The following is a 15842-nucleotide window of genomic DNA, read 5'->3' as shown; positions in this document are numbered from 1 at the left end:
ACATCCAGGGTTGCCCCATCCCAGCTGTAGAATCCTGCACTTTCCCTTCTTGAACTTCATACGGTTAGTGATTGTACAGCCCTCTAATTTGTCAAGGTCTCCCTGCTGAGCCTCACTGTTGACAGGCAGCAGATTAAGAAGGACATTTTTCCAAGTCAGCTCCCTTAGGACCTGTTCCATAAAGTTGTCATCCAGGCTTTTTAGGAATCTTCTGGCCTGGGTTGTACCAGTTGTGTGATGCTCCTTCTGGCCAGTTGAAGTCCCCCATGACAAGGGCGGTTGATTTGGAAGTGTCCCTTAGTTCCTCAAAGAATAATTTGTCAGAGTCATTGTCCTGGCTGGGAGGTCTGTAGCAGACTCCCACAATGACATCTCCATTATTTGTTTGCCCTTTAATTCTTATCCAGAGGTTCTCAACTGTGCCATTGCCAGCTGTGATCTCCATATATTCTAACCTTTCTGCTATATACAGTGCCCTCAGCCTCCTCTGCCCTGCCTATCCCTCCTGAAGAGCCTGTAACCATCAGCGGGGCACTCCAGTCACAGGACTCATCCCACCAGGTTTCCCTTATGCCAGTGATGTCAAATCTCTGGGACTGGGCCAAAGCTTCAAGCTTCTCCTGTTTGTTCCTCATGCTGCATACATTGGTAGAGAAACATTTCAGGTGTGGTACATTGTAGCCAACACCTCATGAGGCAGATTGAGGGATCCCATAAGTGCTGGTTTTCTCAAGTTTTGGTACACCATCTCATCGCTCATCACTGCTGAGCCTGGTTTTGCCCCTTTCCACCTTCCAAGCTTGTTTAAAGCTCTACCAACAAGCCCCACTAGCTCTTGTGCTAGAACTCTTTTTCTCCTCTGAGATAGGTGGATGTCGTCAGGTATCAATAGACCAGGTGATGAGTAGATCATCCCATGGTCAAAAAACCCAAAATTTTTTCTGATTACCCCCACCTCAGAGCCACTCATTGACCTGATGGATCTGCCTACTCTTATCAATATTTTCCTTGTTACCAGAAGAATCAATGAAATCACTGCCTGTGCTCCTTATCCTTCTACCAATCGTCCCAGGTCTCTGAAGCCTCTTTTGATTGTCCTTGGACTTCTCCTTATTTCATCACTGCCAGTTTGAACAACCAGTAGTGGATAGTAATCAGATGGCCTCACTAGACTGAAGAGTTTTCCAGTAATGTCTCCCATCCAAGCCCCTGGGAGACAGCAGACCTCCCCGTGAGTTAGGTCGTGGGAGTCTCCTATTACAGCTACCCTTCTTTTCCTCTTAACAGAAGAGGTCTTGATGTGGGGTACAGGTGGTGTTGTTTTAGGAGCCCCACTGCCCCAGAAGGACCTTTGCCTACCTCATCAGTTGTCTGGCCTTCTAGATCCAGAGCCTTATACCTGTTGTAGAAGGTGCTGGTCCTGCCTGTCAAGAGCTGAGAGGGAGAAGGAACCTTCTTCCTGGTACATGCAGTGCTCCGCTTCCACCCTTCATCTTTAACAGACCCTGAAGTAACAGTCCTTTGAATAATTACACTGCAGGGTTCTGAATCCCCCTTCTTCTCCACTAAAACAGAGGTTTGAGACTCCCAAGAGTCTTGAGACTGTAGTGTCTCTGAAAATAATCGATCTCTCTCTTGCTCATTTGCTCGAGTACTACGAAGCCTGTTCACTTCTTCCTGCAGCTCCTTCACCTGGCGACTCAGCTCTTCAACCGTGGCACACCTTCTGCAAAATGAAAAAAAGTGACTCCAGCAGCTACAAGGGATTGAGATTTATGGTGCATCAACACCGTAACTGAAGGATCCTAAACTAGTATGTTAATAAGACTGGGGCTGAAAGGATCTCTTTGCTTTCCTTACCAGCTAATGAGTCTCTTTGTTGCCTCTATTGGTTGCTCACAGATGGTCAGAGAGGAGCCCTTCCTGCTTGCCCTGCTGTGCGAACTGCCATGTCATGGCCTCACTGGCATGCCACGCTCGTGTTCACTGCTCCCTGGAGCCATTTAAATTTCCCTTGGTCACTCCCAGCACCAACCCCCTCCTTGTCCAGTTGGCTGCTGAGGGCTTGCAGGTTGCAGGGCTGCTGCTTGGCTGTTCCTGGACTCAGGAACCGACCTGTACAGCCAGCTCTCACCACCTTGACTTTAAGGACATCTAAAGTTAAATAAGAGGAACTGGAACCTCTGGCTCCCAAAGGTATTTGTTGGGGTTTTTTCTACTCTCAACAAGGTAGCACCATGGTGCAAGTGTGAATCAGGACACGGAAATTTTCAGTACCTGCACTTGTACTCATGATGAGGAAAATTTCAGAAAAAACAGAGAAGTAAAGAAGACTCTAGTTTCTTTACAGGAAACCCCGAGTGTCCCAGTGTGCATCTTCAGTGTTACACAGATCTCTGGAGATGGACAGGGAAGTGAATGTTTATTTAAATTAATTAAAAGGCATTAAGACCCGAATTGCCATAAACTAAGTCACAAAATATAGTGTTCTCATTTTACACAGGAGAAAACACGCTATGCTGTCTCATGCAAGCCCCACACATAAGCTCCTCAGCCAGGACCTGTCACAGCAATTGTGGAAATCTCAAGCAATTGTAGAGTTGTGCCCTTACCCTGTGCCAGGGGAATGTCCTACTTGTCTCTACCTGTGGACAATTCTGTGTTTTCAGTGTTCCCCAACTGTACTGTCTGGTAGATTGGATTGATGGGCAACAAATGGTATGACTGTGGCCAGCACAGGGCAAGGAAGGGCACACGTACCAGCAATCACTCAAGGGCATGACCATTTCATGAACTCGATCCAAAGACTGAGTGTATAAAACTCACTGTTGTGTAAATTTACAAAGTGTCTGTTCTGTATAAACAGCCTTCACCACCCCTGCATTTTCTACTTGCAACATTTCAGATGTAATTCTAAGTTGTCAGTAATGTATCTAATATGATTCTCAACTGAGCACCAAGAGAGACAGGTAAAAGCCTCTTCCTTTTATTTTAATTCTACTTCTGATGAAAGTAACTGAAAAAACATATTAAATTATTTGAGAACAGAGTTAATCATCTTCAGTTCTGTTCTGTGAACTTCCAGGAGACACTAAACACAAATTTAATACTGTAACATGAGGCACTCTTTCTCATCATTAGTATTTGAAGAGTTAATTTAGTTTTATATCAATGATTTGATTTCTTTTTTTTATTATTGAAATTTACTTATTATGGAACCTGAGAGAGAAAGATTAGTCAGGAGTTTTGCCTGAGTAAGAAGTACAATGTTTGGCTCAGTCTATAACTTCTGTAAATGAGAAGTTGGCTTGTTTTTTCACAGACATATGTAACATTCTGTTTGTAACAAAAACAGTTTCAAAAAAAAGGAAATAATATGGAAGGGAAAAGAAAGAGCTTGAATTTCCAGTGGTGTACTTTCAGGCGTTTGCATTAATACTTAATACTTTCAGCTCTGCACTCCCAAGAATCCATAAACAAGATAACTGGCTCCTTTATGAAAGAATAACATGGGTCTAAAAGATTATATAATGAGATGTGGCTTCTTTTGCAAAACTTACTAAGACCCTAATTGTTAACATGGTGTGTGCCCTTAAGGAATGCACATATTTAAACGCATTAATTACAATGTGTTGACTGTATTATCTAAGAAATTGATTTATTTTTTTCTCCTTCAGAAGATGCTAATCAGGTCCTCTGGCAGATTTGTTTGAGAGTGCAATTGCCAAGCTTTTAAGCTTTAATTTAAAATAAATTCTGAGAAGCAAATTTTATTCTCTTATTTTCCTTTTTTTTCTTGATATTATACTTCCTCCTGTGCTCCGCAATCCGTTCCAGAGATGAACTTCCCATTTTTCTAAGTCCTGTTTGGAGATTTTAGGCACAAAATCCTTTCTAAGCAAACACACTGATAAACTTCACATTAATTACTTTTGTGATGGTAAGATTCTCAGTGAATTACTCAAGTACACTGGTGAACAGGGTTGAATTTTAACACTGGCAGTATGAATACATTTTCTTTTTATATTTGGGAAAGCCATCTCTTGACATAAAGCTTCATACAGATCTGCCCAGCATCGAGTGGTCAGCTCTGAGCTACAAGGACAGATTTGTGTGAACATAAGGACTTCAGTGCTGCTGCTGAACAATAGTTCCAATAACATATGTTTGCAATTAGTCCCTTAATTTTTTTATTTCAAAAATGTATGAATGAAAGAGATAATAATCTGTTTTTATTTTGGTCATCATGTCTGGATTGGTCTATCTAAGACTTCTCATCCTTTTTTTCTGACCCATGTAGGCAGATCAGAAGGAATGCCAGTATCTGAACAACTAGTGCATGAATTGCACCTGTAAGATAGGGGGGAAATTAATTAATTTAGCCTGTTACACTTATCAGAACTGTTGTGATTTGGCTTCATTTCATATCTTTATTCCCTGAGTTTTGCCTCAGACCTGCTCTGAATTCTGCACAAAATTTCAACATCCAAGAATAACCAGAAATAACTTAGAAATCCACTGATTATTAATGTTAATTTTAATTGATTTTGTTAATTATCTGAAAATCATGCTTTAAGTTCATCGAAGAACTTCTGCAGCTTTCCATTCTCCAAGAAACTTAGCCTTAAGAAGGTAAATGTACTCTGAATCCCATGAAGAAACAGAGGAAGACTGGGGTAACTGGACTAGAGGATTGAGCACTTATCTCACATGAGTACAACTGGACAAAGAGGCAGACTGGGACCTGTAACTCCATGGCTGAAGGTTCGAGACCCTTCTAATGGGAAGGGACATTGGGAAATTTGCCACAGAAAGGGAAGTTTGCCTCTGTCTTTCCTCCACTTCACAATGTTTTGTTTAACTCCTTTTCCTCCATTCCCAAGGTGGAAGAGGTCAGTTCATTAATCTGTGTTCAGCACATGGGAGAATTGGGTAATGATGATTTTGCCCTGTTTCCATTCATACAGATCGGGTCAGTGTGTTGGCACGCTGACTTGAACCTCACTCTCAGGTTTCCTTCATTGACAGCCCTGAAGTAGTTACTTATTTTCAGCTGCAATTGTGAGGAAAATGCCCCTTCAGATGCCAGCTGTCCTTCTGTAATCTCACCCTGTACCTTGCACATCCTTCTTCAGAGCAGCATGGCCAAAATGGGTTTGAAGTCAATGGAGTTATTTCTGCTTCAAAGCATCATGTCTGAGCTGACAATAATCCAACTATCCTCTACACCTAATGTGGCCCTAGCCAAGACCATCTTGAGCAACAGCATACAAACAGGACGTCCTGTGGAAGCTCTCCACCAGCAACGTCTGCTCTCCCTCCAGCCACAGCAGCACCCGCCCAACACCTCTGATTCTGGCGTAGACTTTCAGTGCTGTTTAGTGTGGGGAAAAGAGAAGGAAAAAAAACCAAAAAGGCTGAAACTTTTCTTAGTAAGTCACACTGAACACATATAGCTGAAGGAAAAGACAGGACATTGCTGATGATTAGTTAAATACAAGATGCTCACTCCTCAACAAAAACAGCATAGAAATCCCGAAGGTGACTGTGGTATTTCAAAGTGGTTCTGCTGATGTTGTTTCTCTCAATTTGTTTTTCTCTAATCCTGAACTGAGATTTTTCTTCCACAAATTAAAAAGAATTCCTGAGCTAATGTGTTATTGAAACACTGCAAAACAATACATTCCCTCTACTTCCAGGGAACATCTTTTATCGAGAATAAAACAGTAACAAAAATAAAATTGCTTTTATGCTACTCAGAAGAGAACTTTGTTAGGCAGCCAAGAATTTTCTCTCATTATTTCATGCTGTCATTGAGCCTGACTTTTGTAATAATAATATTTTTATTACTTTGCATTAATAGGAAACACAAGCCAACACTAGCCAGATATAGCTGAGATGAGTGATCACAGCTCCCAGGACTGCACACATAGCTCACAGCATCAGAGATGCCCTCGTCTTCCTCAGCACAGAACACACCACTAGGGCTGCACTGAAAAGTCACCACCAGCCCATGGCACAGCTTGGCAGGAGAGCCCCTAGTGAAGAACACAGGAGTTCCCATTCCAGAAACAAATGCAGGAAACCTACAAATGGAGCTTCAGTGAAAAGGAGCAGGTTTAAGAATACAGGGTATCCAGATGTCACATGTGCCAACAATCCCTCGAGAAGCTTTGCACATTATTTGAGTGATTTCCTCCTTTCTCGGTGCTGAACCTCTTATTGCTTTCAGGATATCATGTTCATTCAGACCCTGTTGTCTTCAGCTTACACAGCCTTATGCCTTTCTGTCTCTTGTCACCTGCTACAAGGGCCCCATCGGTAGCTGGGTGTGTATACTTGCTCTGAAGGCTTACCACCCTTCCACTTTAATCCCATCCTGTTTTGGTTTGGTCATTATTTCAGCCTGTTTACAGAGATATAATTGATGTCATTGGCTCCTGTAATGAGTTGAAGGATCTGGCAGAAGTTTTCTAGTTGTTCTTCCCTTGGTCACTCTATCTGATAAGAAGTTCATGACACTTTCCTGTCTCAGATTTCTGTTCTCTACGTACTTCAGAAAAAAGCATTCCCGGAGGTATTTCAGGAAGTGTCTGAGAGCTGAGAGAAGATTTTCTGCATTTCCTTTTTTTACTGTATCTAAACTAGGGATATACACACTCTGTGAATGTGTTTCCTTCTTTTAAGAAAAAATGGGCAGGGGGAAGGGGGGCTTGTCTCTGATCTGGCAACACCATGCTGAAGCTTTAGGGCTGGATTCATATTCCTTCCACCTACACCACTACATTTATTGTCACCCATCCCCTACAGTCAACTCTATTAGACTTTACAGAAAGCAGTCCTTCCTTTTTCTCTATAAGATGAAGGTTCCTACAAATACTTTGCCCATGTTTTAGACTATTTATAAACAAAAAGCCAGCAACAATTACCATCATATCCATTAAATTATTATTTTAGTATGAAAAAATCAGGAGAAATCATGCCTTCACTGGAAAACAAAACAGTTTATCAATCCACAATCCCTTTTCCAAAGCATCCCTACACCATTAGTTAAAGGAAACTACTGCCTCACCATAGAGTTCATGCCTTCTGCTATAAGAAGGTTGGAGAGATTTGAAAGCAGTTGTGATCACATGTGCGCAAGCTCTCTGATTTCTAAGTTATGGTGTGGAAATAGCATTTGATACTCTCTGTCCACTTGTAACATTAACCTGCTCCCTGTACGCTCAGACTGAAGGTTGCATTTCTCACATATCTCATCATGCTTCCACAAGGTGAGTTACTCTCCCTAAAACTGCTCCCTGCCACATCATCTACCAGTTCACTCCATCTCACCTACTAAAATTAATTAATCTGAATCAAATATTTTTCTTAAAAGATATTATTAAAAAGTGTCCATAGCCCCACTAGAAGTGGGAAATCCCACCTGAACTACTTGAAATAATTAATAACTCCTGGTATGGTTAATATCTTGTGGTTACCTGATTTCCAGTCCTCTCTCAAGAGTAAATACTTCATATAACAAGGGCCAACAAATTCTTGAGATGTTTTTACAGTAAATATGAGATTCTGAACTGACACATATGTCCTGCAACCTAAGTCAGAAAATGTGACTGCTCTGGCTACTGCAGTGCTATGCCACTAAAAGAATCTGCCTCTTCATCTAGTGCTTTGAGGACAATTTGAGACCAAAATCTCTCTCTAACTGAAATAACAGGCTGTGTTCAACCCAGAAGTGGCAAATTATTCCTTCAGTTTAGGTGATCCACAGGAAATAAGCACTTTGCCTTCAGTCTGAGTGCCCTCTGCTTAATACTCTGTTGTCTACCCAAATCGCATCATCAAAATAAATCTTCAAGTACCGTCTGATTAATCTTCTAAGATATGTGCAAAGATGTACCTTTATCTGCTATTTGGTTTGTAGGTACAAGAACCGTATCCACAAAGGCTTCTACTAAATACCACCAAGCACAAAGAGAGATTGGTCTCAAGCACCTCAACCCCTTCAAAGGTTATGAACCAAAGCAGTGGACCTGAAATGTTAATACTTTAGTCCTCATTAATACTATTTTTCTTGAGTTTTTTCAGCCTATATTCATTTTCACACAAAGCCAAGAACTCAGGTTCTTATATCCATCCTTTCTTCCAAACAATTATAGAGAAAGGATCCTCAGGTTACTTCTGTAACCTGTGGACTTGCTAAGACAACTGCCCATGGCCACTGCTTGTTTCAGATGAGTACTTTGATATGAACTTTAAGACAACTTCAGAATTTACAGTAATCTGACACACAGATTACTAATTTTAGTTTCCCTAATTTATAATGCCCAAGCTTCTTAGGATGTTCAGACACTTTTGCTCACTAACTACCTGAAAAAGCTTTGTGATTAGGAGGAATGCATCTTCCTGTGTCAGATGCTTCCATAATAGTCACACCATTCTGTAACTCACACCACAGAGAAAATTAAGCTCTTAACTGTACCAGTACAATATATTTTCTCAAATGAATATGCTGACTGAACATGTAATGCACACGATTTTTCTTCTTTTGACAGTCAAACACAGAGCAAGTCCTATTTTTTTTTGTTTGAAAACTCTGTTTTTCAGCCATATATTTATGTTTTCTGTAAAGTTATGTTGAGATAACATCTTGCATTTAATTAATAAGAAAATCCCATCTCCATCTTCACATTCATTGTCAGGCCTTGTGGCTGCAGTATGCCTTCTTGCTGGAGGACATTTCACTGTGTGCACAGTGTGCGTGTGCTCTAATTTCTACTTCCCCATCATGCACCACAACATGAAGAAAGCAGTGACTGGAGGGACGTGAACTTATCAGTCATTGTCAGGAGCTGGTGGTGACAGTAGGAAAACTAACAGCCCAGAAATCTCTTAAACGCTGAAGTGCAAGAGAAGAAAATAATCAAAATGAAATAGGGTTGCAGACATGAAAGAGCAAAGACTGTTTTTAAAAGTATGTGGATACTTTATTTGCACAAAAATAGATGTTGCAGGAATACCATGTGTTTGTAGGCATGGAAATAATTAATTGATAAACTGGCATTATTCGGTGTTCAAAGATATTCTTTCAAAGTTTTGTGAACTACACAATCAAATATTATGTATTGAAAAAGTCTTCCTTTATGTGTTTCTTCATGTCGCTGTCTAGTAGGGTTTCTTTCAGGTATATATACTCTCTTACAAATTATTCTAAAAATATTTAAAATATTATCTTGAAAAGTTCACTCTCAGCAGTGTTTTAAAAGAATATGCAAATATACTTGTCTTCACTATTCAGAATTCTCAGGGACTAATCATCTATTCTTTCACTTACTTAAAGTAAACTGACAATACTTTCTAAAAAGAATTAAATTAAATTTTCTGCTGAAAATTGAGGTGTGTGATATTGTTGGAGCTGGATATAGAGCTCTTTAGAATAGTGTAAGAATGGAGACTACTCTCACAGTAGTTCAGTCATTATTAAAAAAAAATCCATTACAGACTTTTAAGCAAATTTAGGGTTCCTTAAAGGTAAGTCATCACAAAGTAACTAAATCATACAGTGAATCTCTGCTCATTGCCCCAGGGCTCTAACTAAACTATTTGTCTTGTGGTAGCAGAACTTGTGGACTGTGGGAAGAGCTGCGCATTCCCCTCCAGGAGGGGATGTCAAAAAACAAGTTAGACTGTACACATAAGCAGTGAGAGTCTATACATGTTGTTTCCGTGCAAAGAAAAGTGCAAGGCACTTCCTGGGAGCCTTTTTTGCAGCTTCAAACTTGTTTCCACGACCCGGATGCATCAGGGATGGGAAGTAGTAAACCATCACCCCCAACCCTGGAGCACATCATCATATTTTTAATATCCTTATGTGCACACACTGACCCACCTCAATTCCTACTTTTGCTCTTCTGCACTGCTATCTATCTTTGCCAGCTAAAACAAAATGAAAGAAAATCCCATAGCTGCCTCTACATTTTTCTTTTAAACAAGCCTAAGCCTGTCTTCAATTCCTAACTCACCCAAGCCATGGGGTAGTGCTTGCTTGGGATGAGTTCTGGCACTCAGGAGCTCAGCGAGGGTGAAACCTTATACACAAGTACTGGGGGATCATTCAGTGTACACTGGTGCTTTGAAAGTAGCAGATGGAGTTGTCCCCATCACCATCTCATCTTGGCTTCATCAGCCAAATCTGCAGCTGGATATGCACAGGGCTTTGCAGTACCATCTGGCCAACTTTAGCAAGAGGTTTCATCTCATTCTGCTTAGCCAAGGGGCACCACACACTGTAGCAAGGTGCTACAGGAGAAGAGAGAGAGTGAAGAGGAGACAGGAGAGGGTTGGCAATGTGGAGCCATCTCTTTAAGTGGCTCTGTGCTCAGCCGAGGGAAGTCCCCTGCACTTTGGGTGCAAACTCAGTTGCCTTCAGGACTACTCCATATCATCCTATTTCTCCAAACAACCTGAGACACTACAATCATTCTTCACAGGAGCCCAACCCCAGCAGCTGAGCAAATACAGGGCAAGATTTATCCCTCCATAATCAGGGATAAAGCAGCACACCTTTCAGTCTTTTCATTTACTTTTTTTGTTAAGGCTTTGTATTAAATCCTTACACAATCTCAGTCATGTAAAACTTCACTGTAGCATCTCCTGTTAAGTCTTCACTGATATGTGGGGAGGAACGACTAAGCTCCAAACAGATTTTGAAGCATTTTACTTAGGTGAGAGTGGCTTACTGCAGTTCTAATGTATTCATGTCATATGCTGAGCTTTACATTAGAGTGACAAAATAAATAGTTTCAGAAAACCATTTTTCAGTAATTCTCACAAACCAGAAGACCTCAGCAATGGTCCAGCTGAATTTTTTTTTCCTCATAGAAAAGTGTAGTTCCTCAGAAACATGTGTCAACCATCAATGCAACATGTAGATAAACAAAAATCTGAGTATTTCACTATTTGCACTTGTCTATATTTAGTATTAACATAAAATAGAGTGAATGAGAATAGACAGTCAATTTGTTTTACACATAAACACTTTTGGAAAATACAGTTGCATTACCAACAATGCTTAACTTATTATTCTAAATGGATTTTTGCTAAATTGCTCTCCTTAACATACTACCACAATTTTTATAAATTGCTCTATTAGCACAATCTATGGAAATTGTGTCATGCAGATTGTTAGTAAATTGAGTCTGTTTTTATCATTTATTTCCATTCTTCTTTGCCAGGGCACAATTCAGCAGAAATACAAGGATCAGATTCTTCTCTCAGCTACACCAGATAGTTTCTGAATTACTCCACTAGACTCATTTTTAAGAAAGTGAATCTAGATTGTGATTTTCCACGTTGCAAATCCCGTGAAAGAAAAAAAGATTCTTCAAAATGTTTCTGCAGCTGAGCTGAAATTAATTTAGCCATTACTAACAGGATGCTCAAATATGTCTTTTTTCTCTTACCACAGCATTAGGCTAGACAGTAAATTCTAATTTCATGAAAAATAATGTGGTTAAATTGCCCATGCAATTATTGTCATTTGACCAAGTTTTGAGTAAATTATGAATGCTGGGGGGAAAAAAACATGCCTAAGAAATTAGCAAAGTGTGTAGAAAAGGCAAAGACAATTAACAAAAATGTGGAAATTATCTTCACTCTAGGCTGACTTCCAAAAAATCTGGTAGCAATTCCCCATTGCACACAAACCTGACTGAAACTCCTTTCATTAGACTTTTTTCTCTATCATAAACAGTATGGGCCACATTTTTGAAGACATGCATTCCAGAGGATACAGCATAGCACTGCAAACAACTTAATCCCAAATATTTGGAAAATGTGGGGCTAGATCTTGAGTGCTTTCAAAGAACAGAAGGAATTCCTTGGGGTCTTCAATAAGTTTTATGCCAAAGCTTTAATATTTCCAGTCTTAGGAAAATATCCTGGGATGTCCCAAGAAAAACTGCAAATCACTTTAATGTTTGGAGGATCTAAGGAATAAAGATCATGTATAAACTGGAAGAATATGAGGGAGAGACAGTGACCCCATAGAGGACAGGGATGATTCTGCCTTTTCAATCTCCAAGGTCTCAGAGAGGTAGCAACAGGTTTGACAGCAGAGAGAAATAAATGTCCCCATCCCTTCCCTCCATAAGAGGCATTTCATGGAGGATAGGTACAGGAAGTCAACCTTGTCAGGAAAGGTTAATAGAGGTGCTGGAAGTTAGAGGCATTGGGGAATGGGTTATTACATGAGGAGACAGCACAGAGATGCTGCCAAAAGCACCCTGTCCCACCATCAGTAGGGCAGAGGAAAGTAGGAAGCAGTCAAGAGGTAAAAGGGGAGACAATGGGGACAGGCACAAAAAGTAGAATCCATTAGACCATGTGAGGCATAGAGAAAATATATCTGATTGCTGTACGAGAGTGAGAAAAAAGATACACTGGAGATACATTTAAGGAAGAGTAACAGTTTTAGAGCAAGACCAAGTAAGGCAGGAAAATGAGATTATTGCAAGGTGTGATTTTGCCATCAATCCCAGAGATTTTGGCAGGTTTTTGCCATCCTGAGTGCTAAATGGCCTAGTAGTGAGCCACAAGGCTTTGAGGTAGGAGCATCAGTTGCAATGCAGAGTTTCTGCAATTTCCCTCACCTGCACTGCCTGCCTAATGTAAACTATGTTCTTTCATCTGATGGAGGGCACTGGTGAGACAACCGGGGCCCTGCCTGAGATGGAGCAGTTTACTCTTCTTATTATTAGAGCAGTGTGCAGGTCATTTGTTTCTTTAATATTGATAAAGGCTTAGACAAAACAAGAAAATATACTCTGATCAATATCCAAAGATATTTCAAGAAGGAATAAAAGAATGTATAAAATGAAAAAAAAAAAAAAAAAGATCAGGAATAGAAATCCAAACTGACTGTACTAATTTTCCCTTTAAATATATATTTTAAAAGAGTTTCATAACTTCATTAAACATTTCCAGAGGAATATATGTGTTGTAAGAAGTCATGTGACAACGGTCTTTCAAGCAACAGTCATGTCATTATAACACAAGCATGAACTGAAATAACGCTGTAAATTACTAAATTTGTATTTGTTTTACTTTGAATTGTTTTTATTCCTCAAACTTATAATAACGTAAAAATGTTGCAAGACAGTCTCTTGAGAACCTGGGTTTTGCAGCAGTTTCAATTTCCATTATTAAAGTTTTCCATCCACTTCCTAATTACCTTTTCGTGCCTGGGTCTGGGCTTGCTTCCATTTTGTGGCAACCTCCTGGTATGTAGCCCCTAACAAGTGAAACAACAGCTTCTGATTTTAGCCAAGAACAGCAATCAGGTGGCCAGTGGGTCATCAGGTAGCATTCTCACAGTTCACTTTTCTCCCCTCTAGTTTTTTTTCAGACAGCTTTATTATCGCAGCCAAGAATGATGTGAATAGTATCATCACGGTGTCACAGAATGGTTTGGGCTGGGAGGGACCTTAAAGATCATCGAGCTCCAACCCCCCTTGCCAGAGGTAGGGACACCTTCCACTAGACCAGGTTATTCAGAGCCCTATCCAGCCTGGCCTTGAACACTTCCAGGCATCCATAGCTTCTCTGGCAACCTGTTCCAGTGCCTCACTACCCTAACAGTAAAGAATTTCTTCCTAATATCTAATCTAAACCTACTCTCAGTTTGAAACCATTCTTCTTGTCCTATCACTACATGCCCCTGCAAAAATTCCCCCTCTGGCTTTCTTGTATACACCTTTTAGGTACTGAAGGGCTGCTATAAGGATACCACCATCGTATTTGTGTAAATGAATGTATGACAGAATGCAGGTCTCCACAAATTCTCTGTGCTTTATTTAAATACACATACATACATTCACATGCATGCAGACATCTAACAATGAGCAAGCAATGAGGTGTTAGAAGGAGCAGGCAAGGGTTCATTTAAAAGAAGTTTTTGCCCTAACTCAAACTACTGTTATGTTTTCAGAGTGTGTGACTCATCTGATGAGATTTTTCTTCCACTCCTCAAGTAGGTTGAACAGTGATCAAGAAATAAATGACAGGGTTTTAACATGTACTGCTACAGAGACATAATCAGAAGCTCTGAAAGCTTAAGAAAGGAGGGTTCCATTGTAACATTCAGCTTGCACTTGCAGGCATTTTTCTATTCACTTGTTAAAATAAAAACCAGCACAACAAAACAGGGTAAAGACCGCTGATCACAGGTTCTGCTTCAGTTTCATTGTCGCTGATGTGACAATAGTTTAAAATATTTTCTCAGTCCCCAAATTTTTAAAATAAATGGCATAAATAGAATACTTTACACAACCACTAAGAAATTACTAAAAATTCCATAGAGTGCACATTCCACTCAGAACACAGAAAAAAAAACAAATGGCCTGGTAATGGAGCTAGCAGGAAAGATTTTTTAATCATCATTAATGTCTAGGATGTAAGATTCCACATAGACTTCAAATAAAAGTACGTGCCTGAGGTTCAGAACCTGCCTTGTTACTGAACAATGACAGACATAAGGAACCAGCTGAAACTCTGCCACTAACTGGAGCTTAAATGCTGATTGCATAGCCATACCAGGAAAGAATCAATCCTCCCTTTGCAGGATGTGAACTTTTACTACTGAACTTTACCTGCTTATTACCTATTTAGAGTAAGCTGTACCTAAGGTGAAAGATGAGAGAAGAAAATATATGATTCTAAGAAAAGAGGCATCTAGGAGAGACCAATCCAGGCAACTCAAAGACAATGAGATAAGCAGGCATGCCACGGAGACAGTCGTTATAGTGAGGAAGGGACAATGACAAGTCAGGAGAGAAAAGGGTGCAACAGAGGGTTGAGCGAAAGTAAGGTAACTAGAGAGTAGATGAAAACTACAAAGGAGGTCACAGATAACAGGTGGGAAGACCAAGAGCTGCTTTTTGTAAAGATTAAACTCAGACTCAATTGAATTACCTTTACAGGCCAGGTGATGGGACTGGCCACTCAGGTGGTTGGGCAATGTGACTAAGAAACTAATGTTTGCTCAATGGTCAATGGTGCTACAAAAGTCTCTTGTAACACACCTTTTCCCATCCTTTCTCTCACGTGTTTACCTCAGGAGCACATTTAAATGGGGGCTTTGTTTGCTCCAAGCTTTTGCTACAGCAGGGAGTTTTAAGCTATTCAAATATGTCTGCATGGTAGATGCTTGATTTGGTCTGGGGAATTTGGAAATTTTACAAGAGGTCAACATTGCACATTTCACCCTCACAGAAGGTACGTTATAAAGAAACCCTCCTTTTGCAAGTGGTTCTTAATTTAAATAACTCAGCTTCCTCGGGGAGTTTAAATTAAGAAATCTGGGTTTTCTCACTGTTTTTTTTCATTTCTGCATTCTCTTTTCCTCTTCATTGTACCAAAGTCTGTCCCATTGCTCCCAAACTAATATAGTAATATGACAGGAAATATTCCTTTTTTTAAAAAAGGGCAGGGATGTGAGAAGGTAAATAAGTTCAGTAAATATTCCAGAGCAACAGAAGGGGAGCAATCAACTGACAGGGTGAGGCAAGTACAATCTTTTTTTCCTTCTGGTGTGGTTTATACACATGCTATTTTTGCTCATTTTCAAAGCCATTTTTGTAACCTTCAGACCATATAATAGAGGCTTCTTATTTTGTCTGTAATAACTTTTTATACTCAGTAAGTAATCCTAATTTCCAATTTCTGTACAAATCCTTCTTGGGCTTGGGTAAGTGAATGGCTGTGATTCAGCCAGTGGGTCTCTAGCTACCCTTCCTCACAATCCTAATACAGGGACGATTTTCAGCTGTGCTCTTCATACCGTT

This window comes from Pseudopipra pipra, chromosome 3 (assembly GCF_036250125.1).
Source record: "Pseudopipra pipra isolate bDixPip1 chromosome 3, bDixPip1.hap1, whole genome shotgun sequence".
Lineage (NCBI taxonomy): Eukaryota > Metazoa > Chordata > Aves > Passeriformes > Pipridae > Pseudopipra > Pseudopipra pipra.
The sequence above is the reverse complement of the archived record's forward strand: the minus strand, read 5'-3'. Positions refer to the sequence as shown.